Genomic DNA, 19,935 nt, shown 5'->3' with positions numbered 1-19,935 from the left:
AAATGTAGGGAAATCCATGCTCTACACCTTTATGCCTCACATTCAGCGAGAAACCCTCTCATATGATGCTCAATCTTCTCATTATTGTCTGTATTATTAGATGGTCAATCCTACATATACAAACTAAACATGCTTGAAAGAGTAAAACTTGATTATTTTTTAATGGAATATACCAAGGAGTAGCATCAGAAATATTGACCTTTTACAAACATAAACAGTAAAAAATCATTAGATAGCTTTTTTTTATCAACATGTGTAGTCTCGCAATATCAACAAATCAAAATCAATCAGAAAAATACAAAAGAAAGACACTTTGTCAATACTGTTGACAATCCTCTTAGGAAGCACATACATAGGAAACCAAATAGGGAAAAAAAAAGATGAGAAATAAAAAAACATCTAAGAAAATTAGGAATAAAAATATAAAATGGAACATAATCATGAATTGTACAATCATCTACCATAAAAACAAAAAAAAGCACTTTCCCAATACTTTTGATCATCTTGTCAGCAAGAACATACATAGGAAATCAAATAGGGACAAGAAGACAAGAAATAAAAACATATCCAAGAAAATTAGGACTTATAGATATAATATGGGACAAAATCATTCTATACAATCATTTTCCAAGACACATTTCTATCAGCATATGCTCTCAAGTTCTACAATTGAGCATTCATCATTTTCTACTCCTTGGTGTATTCCACATAAGTATAGTTCAATTATAGCTCTAATTAGCAATGAGTTCTAGTTTGGTGCTGTCATAGATCAATGCAATGCATTAAATAAAGGTAACTCACCAACTAGAATTACTTTAGATGCCAATCATGCCAATGCCAATGAAATGAACAACTAAACTATATAAAAATTTAGTGTTGTAATGAGTTCCAATTTAGTGCTGTCATATATCAATGCAATACCATTAAACAAAGCCAAATCACTAACTGGAATTACTTTAGATGCCAATCATGTCAATGTTAATGAAATGAACAACTAAACTATGTAACAATTTAGTGTTGTAATGAGTTCTAGTTTAGTGTTGTCATAGATCAATGCAATACCACTAAAAAAAGTCAACTCACCAAATGGAGTTACTTCATATGCCAATCATGCCAATGCCAATGAAATGAGCAACTAAACTATGTAACAATTTTTTGTTGTAATGAGTTCTAGTTTAGTGTGGTGAGAGATCAATGCAATACCACTAAACAAAGCCAAGTCATATACTAGAATTACTTCATATGTCAATCATGCCAATGTCAATGAAATGAACAACTAAACTATGTAATAGTGTTGTAATGAGTTCCAGTTTAGTGCTATCATAGATCAATGCAATATAACTCACCAAAGCCAACTCACCAACTAGAATTACTTCAGATGCCAATCATGCCAATACCAATAAAATAAACAATTAAACTATGTAATAATTTTTTTTGTAATGAGTTCCAATTTAGTAAGGTGAGAGATCAATGAAATACCACTAAATAGAGCCAACTCACCAACTAGAATTACTTCAGATGCCAATCATGCCAATGTGAATGAAATAAAATAAATGATGTAACAATTTAGTGTTGTAATGAGTTCCAATTTAGTGTTATGAGAGATCAATGCAATACCACTAAGCAGAACCAAGTCATAAACTTGAATTACTTCAAATTCCAATCATGCTAATGAAATGAACAACTAAACTATGGATAGATCAAGTATGTATAGATCCATGTCAATCTTGCCTATTATATATACATAATTAATCTACACATAATAATATAATAGTTTATGATGTCATAAACTATGTATAGATCAATGATTTCATGTCATTTCCTGTACTAATAACAATGAAATGTACAACTATATATAGAGTTTATGAGGTCATAAACTGTGTATAGATCAATGATGTCATGTCATTACCTGTACCAATAACAATGTAATGTACATCTATATATATATATATATAGTTTATGAGTTCATAAACTATGGATAGATCAAGTATGTATAGATCCATGCAATACTATTAAACATAGGCAACACATAAACAAGAATTACTTCACATGCCAATGATAATGAAATGAACAACAAAACTATGTAACAATTTGTTGCCAGCCTACTTAGAAAAATATTCAATATGTGCTCACTAATGGGTTCCACTTTAGTACTATGAGAGATGAATGCAATACCATGAAACATAGCCAACTCATAAACTAAAATTTCTTTAGATGCCAATCATGCCAATGTTAATGAAATCAACAACTAAACTATGATTGATCAATTGCAATCATGCATAGATCAAGTATGTATATGTCATAGGTAAAGCTCTAATTATCTATACCAATAGCAATGAAATGTGCAACTATAGAAATATTTTATGAGGTCATAAACATAGCCAACTCATAAACTAGAATTTTTGTAGATGTCAATCATGAAAATGTCAATGAAATGAACAACTAAACTATGTATTGATTAATGCCAATCATGCTGATGAAATGAACAAGTAAACTATAGATAGATCAAGTGTGTATAGATCTATGAAATACCATTAAATGGAGACAACTCATAAATTAGAATTACTTTAGATGCCAATCATGCCAATGCCAATAAAATGAACAACTAAACTATGCAATAATTTGTTGCCAATTTTCTTAGCAAAATAGTTAATATGTGCTTAGTAATGAGTTCCAGTTTAGTGTTATCAGAGATAAATGCAAAACCATTAAACAAAGGCAACTCATAAACAAGAATTAATTCAAATTCCAATCATGCCAATGCCAATAAAATGAACTAAACTATGTAACATTTTGTTGCCAATCTTCTTAGAAAAATAGTTAATATGTGCTCAGTAATGAGTTTCAGTTTAGTGCTATGGGTTCCATCAATGCAAGACCATTAAATAGAGGCAACTCATAAAATAGAATTACTTCAAATGCCAATCATGCCAATGCCAATCCCAATAAAATGAACAACTAAACTATATATTAATCAATGATAATCACTAAAAGTAGCAGTTACTAGATGAAATAGCTAAATTGAAACAAACATCATTACAATCTAGTCCACTCTCTCTGCCTCATCTATCATTAAGAACCCTTTGGCTCTTTCACGTTGAAACACGAAGGTGTCGTGTGCTTTAAGGAAAAATCCTTGACTTAATTCAGGGACAACTTTGAGAGCGGTATACGTGGCACTCAAAACAGTATCCTCTTCAAATTTATCCATTTTTATAATCAAAAGCTTACCGAGGCCATCTTTAAGTGCTTTCATAGTTTCACATATCACATCCAATGATGCAACTAGAGTTTTCTTCTTCTTCTTTCACCTCATTGATGATGGAGGTGGAGCAGTACCTCTACTACTTACTCTCTACTGATTGGAATGATAAAACTCTTCATACAAATCCAGCTGGTTGTAAAGAGGTGTACCACAATTGGTATCATCTTTATCGAGTGGGTAGAATGCATCATTCATAGGGTGCCCTTCTTCAACATCAAGAAGCATTGTAGTTGTGTACCCTTCAACAATGTCATTGCCAACAATTACAACCAACTTATTGAAATATTGGAAGGGTGACCTCTTATACATTTTTGCATTTTTGAATTCTCTCCTCTACATGTAAGCATAAAAAAATGGATCAGGTTGTTATTCTTTCATTATTAAAATAAGAAGGCAATATTTTTTCAATCAAAAGAGTACAAAGATCATCCTTCCTTCAAAAGGTCTTTCCACAGAATCCTCAACATCCACAATTTGATTTGCTTCATTCCAAGCAAACCCACTTGTATTTTTCAAGTCCTTTATTACTCTATATCCTACTTTCCATGATTTCAACTTGTTCTTAAAATGATCCTGTGATAGATTCAAGTTCATCTTTACATTGAATGTCCTCTCTATGGTAGTTCATGCTTATTTTTTAAAACCACCTTCACCTTTTCATTTTAGATGAACTTGTTCGAGGAGAAAGTCTATAAACTTGCATTCCATCTATTTTGTCCACATTATCTTCTTTGAAGAAGAAGAGGATTTGTTGTTTGCACTAAGGGATCCATTCATATCGCTCAAACTAATGGGAAAATACATTTGGCTCACACTAACATGTTTTTTCATGCTCTTCATGAGCTCAGTATATACCATATTCTATTATTTCTATTCACAAAGTATATATTGTTGTCATTTCTTTAAACATATTACAATTTAAACTAATCATATGATTGAAATTGAAATTTAATGTTAATTAAATTTAAATGGAATGCATCAAGGACTAACATAAAAAAAAAAGGATTTTTAGTGAATTCGTTATTCTCTTGTTATTATTGGGCTTATAATCTTCATCATTTGGTACTCATTGATATATTTCATTTAAACATCCTAATGCAACAAGGCTAAGAGGGCTATCATTTGTAACATCCTAATGCAATGAGGCTAACATATTCAATAGGTATAAAAATTAGAAAAAGGAAATCATCCATCACTGTATATGCATACATCACTTTAATCAAATAAAACACATTATCCCATAAAAGTTCAATTATTCTTAGGATCTGTAATCTTCCCACATCATACTTCCTAACATATTCAATAGGTATAAACATATTACAATTTAAACTAATCATATGATTTAAATTGAAAGTTAATGTTGTTTAAATTTAAATGGAATGCAACAAGGACTAACATCAAAAAAATAGGATTTTCAGCTAATTTTTTGTTCTCTTGTTATTAGTGGGCTTATAATCTTCATCATTTGGTACTCCTTGTTGTTTTTCATTTAAACATCCCAATGCAATGAAGCTAACATATTCAATAGGTATAAACATCAAAAAAAGGAAATCATCCATCATTGTATATGCATACATCACTTTAATCAAATAAAACACATTGTTGCATAAAAGTTCAATTATTCTTGGGATCTGTAATCTTCCCACATCCTACTTGCTACATCTTTTCAAAATTGTGCCCACTCATTTCTATCCTCCTGAGACAACCCATATGTCTCAAGCATTGGTACCTCTATCCCATCACGATCATATTCCTCTTTAATAGCTACTTCTAAAGGAATGCTATCCTCTATCATAATGAAATTATGAAGTATGCAACATGTTAAAATAATATAGGATTATGTCATGATACTGTAAGATGTTTCATGTCTCAAGATTGGAAAATCTTACTTCATAATACCAAACATACGCTCTACTACATTTCTAAGTGAGGAGTGTCAATGGTTTAGCAACTCATGTGGAGAGTTTATTAGGTTTTCTCTTGACCACTCTTTCAAGTGGTAGCGTGTACATTGATAAGGAGCAAGAAATCCAGGTGCATTTGGATATCCAACATCCACTAGAAAATATTTTCCTACATAAAGAAAGTATATTGTCAATACTTGAAACATTTAGCATACCCATGAGTACATTAAAATGTGATTTTGCTTACCAGGGGGGACAACAAGTGGATCTACTCTAGACAGAGTTGAGGCTAGAACATGACTATCTATAGCAGAGCCTTCCTAACCAGCAAGCTAATATTGAAACTTATAATCAAAGGAGTAGACACCCATAAAATTTTATGATAGGTTCCCTTTTCTATCATGATATTTACCTTGTATGTTGACATCGAATCACACTGAAATATGGGTTCCATATATAGCTCCAACACAATCCTATGGGATATGATACACTAATCAAATGTATGCTCAAACAATAATAAGATTAGGATAATGATCCAGACAATAAATTTGTAACAATGCATGATTTATCTTTCAGAAAGTTTCAAAATGGTCCTTCCCACTAATTTTGGGAGGAGTACCTGGACTATGTGGTATGAAGTAATCCCTATGAAGGGCTAAGATAGTTGTTAACACCTTGTGGATGTATCAACTTATTGTCTCTCTTGAGTACCCAAAGTTATGGGAAATATTTCAGTTCCTCAGTTGTGCCCAAGGGTGTGGAGGAACATCACTAGTTGTTCCTCTAACTTCAAGTGAATTATATCTCTCAAGCTTCTTTTCAGCCTGAGAATACAATCTAGACAAAAGAAGGCTTCCCTACTCATCTAAATCTAATCATGACAATTTACCTCATTGGAATGAATAATGTCTCTACAAAAGGAATTTCATTTTGTTATTCATTTACCCATTTGACTGCCTTCTTGGGCTACCAATACTTTGGCTATGGTAACAAAAACAAAAAGAATTATGAGAATATGGGTGTATGTGGTCTTCCTAACTATGCATCCTTAGACATCTATGTTGTCCATAGGATCCATTAGTGGCCTAAAATGTGGACAAATTATACACTATCAATTATGAGATATCAACTATCACCTATTGAGATACAACATGATTATTTGCTAGCCTCATTACATTAAGAAGTCAATTATTTATTCAAATACAAAAAGGAGTACCAATTGGCGAGTTCATAAGCCCATAATGAACAATGTAACAATAATTTGTCAATCTACTCCATGTAATATTTCTTTACTCTGTAGCAATGAATGCATATTATTGATTTGATTTGTCTATATGTCCACACAGACGTGTATATATGAGCACAAACACATGTATATGCATATAGAAACACATGTATATTTGTACACACACATGTATGCATGTATGTATGTATATACACATATATATACATACACACATGTATAAATGTACACACACATGTATGTATGTACACACACAAGTACAAATTATAACTTGAATTTGGGTTTTTATGAATGCATTTTAATAAACAGTTGGGTCTGTCAAAGCTAAGGTTCATCTTTTAGAAGATGAAAAGGAGCATCGTTGTCATGTGGCAATAGGGATTCTCTCTAAATTGATCTATACATAGTTTAGTTGCTCATTTAATTGGCATGATTTGCATTGATCTCATTATTGAGCACATATTGATTGTTTTGCTAAGCATATTCAAAACAAATTATTACAACATTTATTAACTATTTTGCTAAGTAGATTTGAAATTAACCTGTTACAATATATATTAATTTTTTTGCGAAGCAGATATAAATAGAGCCATGATAAACTATGTATAGGTCAACTATGTATATATAAGAGATATGATTTTCATTAAGTTGATCTATACATAGTTTATGAGTTGGCTATGTTTAATGGAATTGCATTGATCTATACATAGTTTATGACCTCATAAACTATGTATACATGAACTATGTATAGATCAAATCCAAGATTTGAATTGATCTATACATAGTTTACAACCTCATTATACATAGTTTACAACCTCATAAACTATGTATATATAAAATCCATGATTGCCATTGATCTATACATAGTTGATCCATACATAGTTTATGACTTGGCTATGTTTAGTGGTATTGCATTGATCTCTCACAACACTAAATTGGAACTCATTATAGCAACAAACTATTACATAATTTAGTTGTTCATTTCATTGGCATTAGCATGATTGGAATTTAAAGTAATTCTAGTTTATGAGTTGCCTCTATTTAATGGTACTACATGGATCTATACATAGTTTATGACCTTGTAAACTATTGTTATAGTTGTACATTTCATTGCTACTAGTATAGATAATTAAAGCTTTAACTATGATATATATAGGTAATCAGAGGTAATGACATGAGAACATACTATAACTTGTTACTAAGCACATATTGAACATTTTCTTAAGCATTCTAGGAATAAAATGTTATCATTTCAAACTAATTTATGTCTTTGTTAGTGAACAAATTGTCTTTTCCTATTAAAACAATAATTCAATCTATGCCCGAGGCTTGGAAAATCCAATAAAGTTCATAATAGTTGGGTAAACATCATGTTATTCATTTCCCTCTAAATTTTGTAGGTACAACTCCCTTTACAAAAGATTTATCAATAAATTTAAAAGATTAAAACTAACTAAAACACACACTTTTGCTAGAAAGTGTATAAGGGATGCTCATGTACTCTTGGGTATTGAGGTAATAATTTACATACTCAAGGGATTGATATATGAAAAGCTCATAGTCTTTCCATGAATAAGCAAGATTTAACTTGGAAACAAACTTTACAACACTTCAAACCGAAACTAGGGAAATATAAATGAAAGTGAAAAACAAAGAAACAACAATAGATGTCATATAGAACTAATCAACACAGTTCACAAAGTAACCATGATTGAACCTTCTTCAAACACCAAGTTTTAAAGAACAACAAATATAATAGATATATATATATATATATATATATATATATATATATTCAAAAAGACTTATTTAGCATCAAGTCATTTAAGAAAGCATTTTCAAATATATGACTATCCGTTTATCGCTACTTGTAGATGATTAACTCAAAATGGTACTAGCTTTATCAGAGTATATTTTGGCTACTAAAAATCTAACTCCTAACTAGCTAAATGCTCTAGCATTTATAGTTCATTAAAAACTCAAAAATGCCTCCATTAAAGCCCAACCTTTTGGTTAGAAATAGTTAGGAGAAAGAGAAACAATTTTGAAATAGTTTAAAGAAAAAAAAACAAGAAATAATTGCTTGTAACTAAACACCATCACCAATATTCCCTCCATCTGTTGTAGTCTGCTTCACCAGTTTCCAGCTCCTAAAGGTGTTTGTAAATTCTTGCATTGCATGGGAGTGAGGATTCTTCAAACTAAGTACCTTTGACCTGCAAGCATCTTTTTTCCATTTTAGCTCTTTAATTCTTTGGCTTTATCTTGGCATGAGATTCTTGTTTAGATATAACATTGATTTGATGTTTGCCGAGGTAGTAAAGTCTTTGGGAGTAGGCATGTCATTTTCTTTGATTTTTGTCACAACATCATTGAATTTCTTGATCAAGACCTCAGAGTCCATGTTACCATCTTCAAATTGCAAGATTCTAGTAGGGTTAACAACATGCATGTCCTTTAGGAGTTCTTTGTGCATTCCTACAATTTCAATTTCCACTTATCGCATTTCTTCAATGGCTCCTTTGTAAATTGAATACTTCCATCTGATATTGCTCTTAAGAATGAAAAGCATGCATAAATCCACAATTTTCATGGGTTTTTGATTTAGAAACTCCAATACCCCATATTTCTCAACTTCATGAACTTGGAACATAATGGCTTGACAACAATTTTGGTCAGCTTCCGATATTGGCATGAGGGTTTGAATTTCACCCAACAACACTTCTCCTTTAGGGAATGTGGTGGTAAAATCTAAAATGAATTTACTACTTTCTTTTACAATGGATGCCACCCATTCCTATACTACATCTAAGAGTAGTTTACCCCTTTGCATCTATTTAACCAACTACTGGTTGTCTGAGGAATTGGGATCAAAAGATTGTGGGGTCTGGACCAATGGAAGGGTGCCTAAATTCATCAGTGAATCTATATAAGCCACCATAGTGATTACCAGTGCCTTTAACTCTTTCTTCTCCTTATTATTCCTTTCTAATTGAGTTAGCATATGGTCTGTAGAGAATTTAAAGAAATGATTACCAGTGTCTCTGATAATGGCCTGTAATTCTACAGTGGTGACCTTAAGCCTTTAACATCAATTTCTTTGGATTCATCTTTCTATTTGTATGTGGCCACTTCTGTTATTACCCTTTTGGTGACTAGATCTTTGATTAGGCATGCATCACTCTTCATATTTTACTCTTAGAACCACAAGTTACATACTTGGTGACAATATCTTTAATAGGTATAAATGCAGGCTACAGGGTTCATTTCTTGCTGACTGAATTAGACAAACATGATGGAATAGTAAGAGTAGTAGTCATCGCCTAACTTTCGCTGGGAGGAGTCATGAACTTAGACTGATCCAACCTAGGAGCTTCTACTAACTACACATCACCATCATGAGTATCTGAGAAGCTAAGATCATCTCCTAGACCTTGTCCTTAAGACATCATTTTCTCTTTTTGAATCTCCTACTACATGAGTGCCTTGGATTTAATCTTTGATCTAGTTCTAGGGGTCGTGCTTTATTTAGGGGACGGTGTTCTTTTTTGCTCAATGGGAGTTGAAGTACTACTTGCAACATGAGATGAAATTGATATGTCAAAGGTCAATGTTTCAGAGAAAAAAAACCTTCTTTGGAGATTTTCCAAAAAAAAATTCATTAACAACCTTCATGTTTCTTCTCCTCAACCAATTATCAATGTGATTAAGAATAGATCTAGTTCTCAAATTTATATCATCTTCTTCCCTTTGATTCTAGTCTACCTCCAATTGTTTTAGCTCACTTGCTTCTTCCCATCCTAATTCTTGACAATATCTAAACCATCCTCAATTACTCCTTCCAACTGAAACTTCAATTTGAGAGAATTAATTTGTGAGAGTGTTAATCTTGAATTATCCTTCTTTATCACTTCTTCATCATTACAATCTTTCCATAAATCTTCTAAATGTGGAACTGTGGGTGATTAACCCTTTAGACCAAGTACTTTAGCTATGAAACCTTTGTTGTCAAAATTTCTCCTTCCTTGGTAGGATCCAAGATTGTAACTAAGCAAGTTGCTTCCAATGACTGAGGCATTAATCATGTTGCTACAAGTTGAGTGACCAAGCTTAAAAGGGAAAACAAACTCCCAATTTTCCTAAGGGAGATTATCTTTAATTACTGAAAATAATTGTCTACAAATTTCAGCTATGATGAAATAGTCTAGGGCATAACAAGGAAGTTTCATCGGTTCGTCTTCAAATCCCCCTATTCTTAAATATGTGAATTTAGGAAATTGAATGAAAAAGATCCCATAAATCTGAACTAGATTTTGGCCCTCTTGGGATAATTTTTGCATAAGTGTCTTTTTGAGGTTGAGATGCACACTCTCTATCAGCACATCATGTGTTTTCCTAAAATCTTCCAACACTCTATCTCTATGGAGAAAAGGATAATATTGGTAGATAGTTACATCTTCATTCCAGGTTTCACAGGGAAGAGAAGTAATATTGTTGATACAAGCAATGCAATAGGTCAAATAGGAAGACATGTAGAAATATTATCTAGACATCTTAGCATGTTTTAGCTGATTTCTCATTGAACTAGATATCAATTCTGCCCAATCCAATAGATGTTCTCCCTTCAGAATGATTTCTACATAATGGTACATCTAATCCTCAAAGAGGAAAATATCTAAAGAACCCTTAACCTAGTGTAATAAGATCATGAGGTCATGAACATGAGGCTTCATATGATCCTTAGTGATTATTTTGGGAAGTCTTGAACTACCTTTATATTTTTTTTCTATCGAATTCCTAGCCATCATGTTATAGTATTTGTCTAGGCTTTCTTGATACTCAAACAGAGATTCGGTAGGGCTAAAAGCAGCAAAGGTACACTTAGACAGATGCAGAATTGATGAAATAGTCTCCCTAGAGATGGATAATATGGATTCTCCATCTATATTCAAAGTGCTCTTAGTCCTCACATCATAGTGATCAATACATAATTGGAGTACCTCAAGACTCAAACTTGGGCAAGGGTAAAATTCATAGCTTTGGCCAAACCACTCATTAAGATTTCTAGACAACCATTAACTTCATTAGCTTGCTCAAGAAAATTCCCTTGCAACTTCTCAACTTTTTCTCCCTCCAAATTAGTACCAAAAATGACAAGCCTCCTACACTCTAAACTAGAAATCTTCCTGAAGAAATGTAGAACAAACTTCATTTTAAGAAAAAAGGAATAAAATCCCAACACTGCTTTGTTCTTTGAAACACACACATAGAAGAAAGAATGAGGGGTTTCTTGTGTTCTCACCTGTAATTTTTTGAGAGAAAACTAGACCTTTTTCCTTCACTTATGGCTACTCCTCCTTCAATTCACACTTTTGCATGATAAAATAATGAAATGGGAAACTCATACTTTAAAAAGGAAAGGAGACATACTAGTGAAAGTACCACCTCCTTATGAGATATTTATGGTGATTTTATTATGGATTGATTTGTACGCTCAAAACTATGATATGAAACCTTCATTATATGATCATTCTTTGCAGGTATCTTTGCAATAATTACAAAATTCTAACAAACAATCCAACTCCCGGATGAAAGATTTTCATTTTTGAATCATGATGAAAACCAATCTTGCATCTCAACAAAATTAAATGTGACACAATCTTCAATCATTACTTCTGACATCATAATTGGATTCTTAGGAATTGATCATCCTTGGAGAATCATTATTGTTTGCTCAAAAACCTTTAGCAATTGAACTACATTAAACTGCTTCAAACCAAGGTTTGAAGAGGCTTGAAGAGGTTCAAACAAACATCTTCATTATGTTTAGTGGGTCCCACCTATAGAAAATGATTAGTATCAAAACCTTTGGTTGAACTATTTTGAACTACTTTGAACCAAAGTTCAAAGTGGTTCAAAGAGGTTGAAGACACGAGAGGTGCGATGAACATCACAAGGTTAATCTTTATGTACAAAGCTTGGTGACATTTGTAAGATATGAGATCAAGAAGGGCTTGCTCAATGTATGACTTCGGGCTTCAAAGAAAATTGAGGAAAGTTAAAAAAATATGGCAACTCAAAATAAGGCTAATAGTTTTGAATATAAAGAAAAACCAAAAAAATGCATTTTTAGCCTTAGATTAGTAAAAGAGGCTTTTGAACAAAAAACCAAAAATGCAAAGGTGGATGAGAGTAGAGAACTAGAAAAACTCCACAGGCATATCCATTGGCCAAGAACAAGCAAAGAACAAGCTAGATTGTTACAATTTTAGGTGACTCTACAACACCCCTAGTATCAAATCAAAGACCAAGATAACTTCCATAAGAGATTGGTAAGAAAATTGCATAAAGATGCAAGAATGCTATTATTGATAATGGAATTGATTGAAATCCAATGGATTGATTTGAAATGTACATAATACACCTACTTATATAGGAGAGGCGATAAGAGATAATGATAAGGAGAAGATAAGCTATCACCCACACAAGGTGGAATCACATGTCCATAGAAGGTGAACCATCCTCCATTATGCAATGAATTATGTGCGATGATGAGGATGATAATGTGATAAGTACACTAAAGGTGGAATGAGATAACAACTATGACCACCTAGAGTAGAATTCTCCTACACCATGTGTTTAATTGAGGTGCAAACTCCTAAGTGTCTTAATCACAAAGTACTATGCAATGCATTATCTTAAGTAAGCTTAAGTAAGTTTAATTAGTGAATATCTGATTATACCAACACCCCCCCTTAAGTGAAAGTTAGGGGAATGCACTTAAACTCACAATTCAAGAGGCATCCTGATGACTAGGCCATTTTAGGTACCCATGTACAATATGTAATGCAATACATGAAATGTAATCTCTCATAAAGTGGAGAAAGAGAGAAAACCTCATGGGAAAAATCCTCCCCCAAAAGGAGAGATGAAAACAAGATGCATGGATGGATGGAGTACTCAAGACCCCCCCAAAATTGCATACATCATTTATATACAAAGAATGATCCCCTCATAGGAAGGAAATAAGGAGACATCATATCCCCCTAATAATGAAGAAGGTCCAATGTAGATGAAGAGTACCTACAAGAAAAATATAATCCAATGCCTACAAGAAACATGTCTCTCCTTAGGAAGAGCTAAATACATCAAAAGATGAAGAAGCCACTCCATGTAAAAAGTGAGTAAGGAGGAATAAGGTCTCCATGTATGCATCTCTGAAGACTAAATAGGTTTCTCCAAGCCCAAAGATTCTGTCACACCATCAAGCTGACCCATGAGATGTGAAAAACCAAGAGAACATGAAGAGTTGGGAAATACAATCTCCAAATAAGGTGAAGAAGTATTTTGAAGAGAAACCTCCTCAGATGTATTAACAAAATCTACATTTTGAGACTCATCTTAAAGAGCATCTAGGAATTCATTCCACATTGCAAGATCTGAAGCATAAAGATCATCCTAATAAATAGTAGAACTCATGTCTAAAGAAGTAGAAGGTGGAGTAGGAAGTTCAACACTTGTCTCAAGAACAAAATGATTCAAGTGTCCAATGTTCTCCTCACATGAATTATTCAGTCTTGATAAATGGTTAGGTATATCATGAATATCATCACCATTATCAACAAAATTTGCAAAAGAATAAAAGCATGATGTATGATCAAAAAATCCCATAGCTATGACATCTCTAGTTTCCATGTCCCTAATATAGACATAATCAGGAGTGAACTCAACAATTTTACCTTGTGCCCCATGAGTAATTTGGTAAATGAAAAAGATATTAGTGGTCAATGATGGTGCACAAAGAACATCATTAAATGTACTCCCTCCCATAGGAATACAACCTTTCCCACAAACCTTCATATATGTATTATTACCCATCAATAAAGGTGGAGAAGTACAAGGCTAATAGAAGAAAACATATCCATAGAAGATGCCATGTGATGTGATGCACCTGAATCAAGAGGCCATTTACCTTGCTTAGGATTTGTAGAAGCAATGACTACTTGTCCTTTGCCTCTAGATGATGATGTAGATGTAATAGCTGCCTGATATTGAGAAGAAGGAGAGATAGTGATGAGGGAAATTAGATTTATTTTTTGAAGAATTTGAGTGAGCTCATCAATTTTCTTATGGAAACATTTATGCTCATCATTTCCTAACTTTTTACAATAAGCACATTTATCTCTCTTTCTTCTAGATGATTCCTCTCTTGAAGAGGACTTGGATTCAATATTAAGTTATGAAGGAGAGTCATCACCTTTGTCATGTTGCTTAGGATCCTTGTGTTGTTTGTTTCCCTTTCCTTTGGGAGCCTTTGGAGTGAATTCATTCGCAACCAATGCTTGATGCTTTGAAGGCTTCAATTGACCCATGTGTGCTAACTTTGTGTGTTTCTTTGTGAGCTAAGCTGCAAATTTATCAAGAGAAGACATTTTGTATGCACTACCAAGAGCATCCATAGTACTATAGAATGTGGAAACAAAGATTGAATATTCAAGACCTAGATTTGAAAGAATAGATAATATCAATTTCTCATCATCTTTAGTAATACCACAATTAGAAAGCTCCAATCTAATGGAACTAAACTTAGAGAAAAAGTCTTAATAATTGTCAAAATCACATGGACTTGGACCTATAAGCTCATTCTCCAATTTGAATTTTCTTATTCTATCAGGTTTACCAAAGATTCCTTCCAATGTTGTCCAGGAATCATGAGGATGTGTGCAGGATGCAATATGATATAACAAATTATGAGAGATGGTAGATCTAAGAGAGCCAAGTTCTTTATCCCTTCTATCAAACCATTTCCTTCTTTCTACAACACCTGTAGCTAGTTCTAGATCCTATCCAAGAATCATTCTAAGCAATCCAATACTCATCAACTGATTAGAAACTGCTTGTTTCCATTCATGATAGTTATAGGAAGTGAGTAATGGAACTTTTTAAAAATCCATAATGAACCCAAAGAATGATTGAAATCATCTGATAACTCCTTCAAATTATTGACTCAATTAAGAAAATTAAAATCCAAGTATTTACCAAGTGAAAATATAGCCAAAAAAGACCTATTTTTGAAAGTGATATGTCCACTCCAAATCACTAAAATATAATTATAGATCTAGAAAGTAGAGGAAAAATCATGCACTTTCAAAAAAAATTGCACCTGAAAATGTTACCGAATGTGTCCAAATAGAGCCTTGAAAGTTGTAGAAAATGTGATTTGCAATTTTTAGAAAAATTGAGAGATAGACATCTGAAATCACCTACACCACTATGTAAATCATGAAATTCTACCCCAAAACAAAAAAAAAAATCTCAGAAAAAGGAATCCTTATGAGGGAGATATCATTGTTTGAAAATCACCTCTAAAATTATTATTTTCTGAATCGCCACTGCTACACCTTCAAAAATCAAATGGCTTTATATTTGGCCTTAGATGTCTGATTTGGATAGAAAAAAAATTGACTTAGGGGTTTTTGGAGCTCCTCTATATGATGCCAACCTCTAATTTGCACCAGCAAGCTCCAATTTTCACCTGTACAGAAGGTCACAAAATAGGACTCCCAAAATCTCCTCCAAATTGTGATGTCCCAATTCTCAATATTGCACCAACAATAATTCAAGCTAAGATTGCACTTCTTTAGAAGAGGTCTTCACACTATGAGAGCTTTGATACCATGTTAGAGTTTTAGGTGACTCTACAAAACCCCCATGATCAAATGAAAGACCAAGATAACTTCCACAAGAGGTTGGCAAGACAATTGCATGAAGATGCAAAAATGCTATTATTGATAATGGACTTGATTGACATCCAATGGATTGATTTGAAATGTACATAATAGGCCTCCATATATAGGAGAGGAGATGAGAGACAATGATAAGGAGAAGATTAGCTATCACCCACACAAGGTGGAATCACATGTCCATGAAAGGTGGACCATCCTCCATTATGAAATGAAGTATATGTGATTATGAGGATGATAATGTGATAAGTACACTATAGGTGGAATAAGATCTAACAAGTATGACCACCTAGAGTGGAATTCTCCTACACCATGTGTTTAATTGAGGTGCAAACTCCTAAGTGTCTCAATCACAAACTACTATGCAATGCATTATCCTAAGTAAGTGTAATTAGTGAATATTTAATTACACCAACACACATAAACCCCACAATCACAATCGTCAACCAAGACCAAGCTAGATAAATCCAATAGCCACAGTCACAGCCACAACAAAAGAAACCCCAAACTCACCCAAGAACAATGGTGCCAGAAACCCCAAAAACTTGCCCAAGAACAATGTCACTTCGTTTTTGTAAATGCATCTTTCATCATTCAAAAACCTAACCATGATTTTTATGGACCCGATAATTTTATTAAAATGCATTGATAATCTGCAATAATTAGGTTTTAATTTTGACCACAGGATAGTTTTAATTGTTGGAGTAATCATGAATATGTTGCAAACAATTATTATCTAAAGTTGTTTTGAAAGGGTATTTTGTACGATGCCAAACTAAATATTTCTCTTAGATCTTCTTTCAAGTGCATGAAGCCTAGCTAGTTTAGAGCCTACTTTGCTAATATGAATACTTCCACCATGGAAGTTGCTTTGGAGAGAGTTCAAAAATTTGCTAAGAAATGCATTAAACCCATGCATTGACTTTGGTAATTCTTTTACCTAAATAGTTTATATTGTTTAATAAAAAATTCATCTATTTCGTTTGAACATATACATAATAGTTTGAATGTTATAGTTACACTATGTTTGTATATCAAGAATCGAGGATCTAATCTATCATAAGGGTTTTCCCCCTCCCTTCTTCTCACACCTTGACTATTTAATAAATAAGTCATATGTTTAGTTTGAACATATAAATAATAGTTTGGATGTTATAGTTTGCATTTTGGTAGCTTGAAATACATTACTCTTTATTGTGTCCCTTGTAACATAGAGATAAATTTAGGCGAGTATGAAAATCCTTCTAATTTAAGACAATCTATGATTTAAATTTAATATTAAATTTTTATGAAGCATGTTGCAATTTTATTTATTTAAATCAATATATTGCACTTATACATAATTAAATATAGTTCCCTCTAAAAGTATACAATTAATTTGACTCTAAAAGTATAGTATAAATAATAAACATTATTAAAATATTTTAAATAAAACCTATTCTCATTTATTTTTAACATGACTCTTTTCACTTATATTATATTTATTAACTTACTTAAAATATTTTATATAATTGAATTCTAAAAGTATGACATAAATATTAAAAAATTCAAACATTATGTTTTTTAAAAATATTTTAAATATTTTAAATAAATGTATTCTAAATATTTATATATATATATATATCCCATTTAATTTATCCATCTAATCTAATGTAGTGTAGGAGAATATATAATTAACTAAAATATTTATATCTATCTATCTAATCTAATGTCTTGCAAGGGTATAACCATCCAATTTTTTAAATTAAAATATGCCATCATTTCACTATAGTATTGACAAATAGTACTGGGTTGATACAATATGTTGACAAGCTATATCAAATGCAAGACCTTATGATTTATAAATTCTCAAAGCCTAAGCCATCTTTAAAAATAATTGATAATGAGAACCGTGAGTAATTATAACAATGTAATGGATTTTTCTTTTTGTCTCTGGTCCTCTTTGCAAACTAGTTTCAAATTTTTAAAAAGAACCTTGTAAAATATATCATCCTTTATGTGGACTTTCTTATCATCATCTATAAACCCTTTAAAGCCACATGCACCCCTTCAAACCATATTGTTTCCTTTGATGAGGATGATACCACAAGGGTTGTCGTGGAATCTCATTCCACAGGAAGAGCAAACTAAGTTTGAATATGATCCCTTGCTTGAAGTTAGTAAAAATCTACAAAGTAAGGGGAAAATTGGGAAGAGGGGGAGGGGAAGGGACAAAAAGAATGATGATGAGTGTGTCCCATCCATAGAGATTCTAACAACCACCATTTCAATTTTGAAATTGGGCACTATAGAAAAAGAAAAAGTGAAGCATAAGGCCTCTAAACCTCATAGCAATATTGACCTAATTAAACTTCAATTTTGATCCTATTTGACTTCAAATAAATTTTGAAGTGCCACTGACCCTACAAGGAAACTAGAACCCCTATAAAGTAATCTCCATAGAAAAAACAAACAAAATTCTCACATGAGGTTAGTGCATAGATCATCACCACTTGCTCTTGAACTTATTTGATCCTATAAACATTGAAGCTATTGAAGTTTTTTCATGATGATTTTGTAACTATATTGCAACCCTAATAAATATATTTTCTCTAAACATGGAATTTGTTGTTTTAAAATCAGTTATACGTGTGGAACTTTCTGAAAGATATAAATGAACAATCCACCATTTGAACTTTTTCCTAATGAACAAATTGTTAAGATAAGTGATGCCCAAGTTTAGTTCCTCCATGCTTACTATAGATCACTACTACTTTACATGCATCGCTAGACTTATCATGCATAATTTTGATCATTGATATTAATAAACTATCACATTGTTGCAGTTTTTCTTATGTTAAAAAAAATTCAGTTATGTTTAATGAGTTTTCATGAGGGATTCTAGGAAGGCTATAAACTCTAATAAAATAATAATATTGTATTGTTTTTAATATGTTGCACAATAGAAAGTGTAACAACCATTGTATAAGCCCTTGTAACAGAGGTAATGTTTATTGGGAGGACATGAATAAAAGATTCATTTTCTAGTGTGTAAATTATTGGTATTAAAATTGCTATTTAGTTTGGGTGTTTTGTATTTGCCCTATTCTTTCTTTCTTGCCCTCTTTTAGATTCTACAGTTGGTATCAGAGTGGTAAGGAAATATCTAGACATAATTATTTGATGATAGTAGATCTTGGAGAATGTTTAAAGATGTTTCATAAAGCTTGCAACAAGGGAGGATATCACAAAATTGTAGAGCTATTAGCCCAATATTGTGTGTGGAAGATTTCTTGAGTAAAACTATGAAGAGTCGAGCTACATAGTATTGTTAATAGAATAAGTTTTCTTGTTAAAAGGTGAACATCACATAGAGAAAGATCAGGTAATTTATTTGTATAAGGTTTTTATTGGTTTCAATGGGGAAGTTAGGGAAAAAAGGTAAAGAAATAGAATGAAAAATCGATTTGTGAAAAGATGTGATGAGAAATGAATTTTTGAAATTGAAACAATTAAATTCAAAGTTTTTAGATATGATTAAGGAGTTATGAAAGAATGTTTATGAGAAGGTTTGTGAAAATGATAATCTTGAGAAATATTTAGAGAAATGTAGAAAGCAAAATGATGAGTTGAAAGAAAAACTAATCTTGTTCAATGAAGTCAAAAATGAGAATGAAGATTTGGGTAAGACGTTATAGATTTTAGAAAAAGATAATGTGATATTGAAGTCAAGACCATTAGTTTGTGATGTTGTATGTGGTCTGAGTGGTCCATGTGGATTCAACACATATGATATAGAAA

This window comes from Cupressus sempervirens, chromosome 2, assembly GCF_028749045.1.
Source record: "Cupressus sempervirens isolate cs-2001-9-10 chromosome 2, ASM2874904v1, whole genome shotgun sequence".
NCBI lineage: Eukaryota > Viridiplantae > Streptophyta > Pinopsida > Cupressales > Cupressaceae > Cupressus > Cupressus sempervirens.
Note: the sequence above shows the minus strand (reverse complement) of the source record.